The following is a 1,829-nucleotide window of genomic DNA, read 5'->3' on the forward strand; positions in this document are numbered from 1 at the left end:
AGGGACAAAGGATCAGCAGCGGTGCATATATGATATTTATAGGTATAGGTGGGGTACCTAAGACAGATGCGCCTTGATCTGAACAATGAAATTCATTGCATACAACGAAGTAAGGGGGTGCCAACTTACACAATGAGACTACATGTTTGGCTCCCTTCACCTTTATAAATTAGAATAGTAAATCCTAAAAGTTGCGCTTCTTTCAAGCGAAAACTCGGATCAAGGGCTATCGACCCGACAGTGCTACGTTGGTCCATTTAGTGGATCCTCCCCCCAAAAACAAGATCATATTGAACAACAACTTCGAGGGAGATAGCATTGGGACATGCTATTACCTATGTATGGCTCTAACCCGGCTAGGATTAATAATGATGAAGTTCCGGAACTATTAGCTCTACTCGAGCTATGCCGTCTCTTGCCTTTGGGCCGCTGCCCCTCTTCCATCGGTTGGAGATGGGGGTTCCCAGTTGTTTTAGTACTTATCATCTATTTGATCTCACCTGCCCGGCATGGCATGCCATCACTCTTCCGTTGTGAACTCCGTTTCACTCGTTCAGTTGTTAGTTCTTGTCCCCTTTCTGACCAGGAAAGTGAACCTTGCATAAGGATATCCCAGCTCGAAAAACATTTCCTTAAAAAAAGAGAGTTTTTTTGGTTGGAAAATAAGGTATTTCATTCTCCGGCTATTTACTTTATAATAGCACTTCAAAGGTATAGCAGCTTATGAGGAAAAGCACCTCCATGAGGGTCGCGGATTCAGGTCCCTACTACACAGCAGTTATAAACACATAGAGCAACCACGAGCACACAGGATACTAACATGAAATTTTGTGACAAAAAAGAAGGCCATTCTCAGTATTTAGAAACATAGAGCAAAAAGCTGTTTGATAGAAAGTTGGATACGTTTGATAGTATGAAACCTTTAACCGAATAGGGCACCAAGCCAGCTTCCACTTGTGTTGTCTCCTGGGCCGGTTGACCCTTTACCAAACCAAATAAGACAGGTCCTACCTAAAAGGCAAGTTCCTAACTAAGAAACCTAAGCTAAAAGCGCAAGTGGGGTGTATCTATAGTCGGCTTTGCCGCTTCACAGCTCCGCAATCCCGCTTTATCTAAGCTTCGCAAAGTGCACTCTCAGTTCCCTTCGTACGACAGGGCCCCTGCCCCATTCTTCCCTCTATGGAACCAGGTCGAATCCTCAACTACATTCTAAAAGTAAAAGGGGTCTTGGCAATCTGCCCAATAGAGTCTAAAGCTGCTGCTACTTCGTCCCCTTCCTTGCCTGCTTCAATCAATCGTATTTATTTCGTGAAAACGGAAACGTACTTTATTAAGGCCGATGCCTGTGCCCTGCCGAGTGAAGGAGAGATTGTCGTACTTATGGGGATCAAAAGTGACTAGCCCTGGTCTGGGAGTCCTGAGAATACTGAATACAAGAAGGTATCATTTAGTATCTGTTGACCGGACTAGTCTCGTCCCATCTGGGCTGTTTTTGGCTAACATAGAAAAAGGGTAGGATTCCGTTCCCGAGGGACCTTCAAATACTTCTACTCGTCCTGACTTGCTCAGCTTTCGACTAGAGAGTGGACCTTCTGGACATCCGGAGCGCACTCAGATTGACCATTGAATAGAGGGGGGCTTTTCACCTGAACTGAGACCCCGAGATGCCGATTAAGACCCGGAGATGCCCATTTCACTGCCCTAACAACCAGAAAAGCGGAGCAGCTCCTTTGTTGGTGCCTTTCCGCGGAAAAGTAATTTAGTTTCTTTCCAGCTCTCTAGTATACTTATTCTCTTTCTTATGCTGTTTTCTGCCTGTAGTGTGGTTC

The sequence above is a fragment of the Apium graveolens genome, unplaced genomic scaffold (assembly GCF_009905375.1).
Source record: "Apium graveolens cultivar Ventura unplaced genomic scaffold, ASM990537v1 ctg6372, whole genome shotgun sequence".
Lineage (NCBI taxonomy): Eukaryota > Viridiplantae > Streptophyta > Magnoliopsida > Apiales > Apiaceae > Apium > Apium graveolens.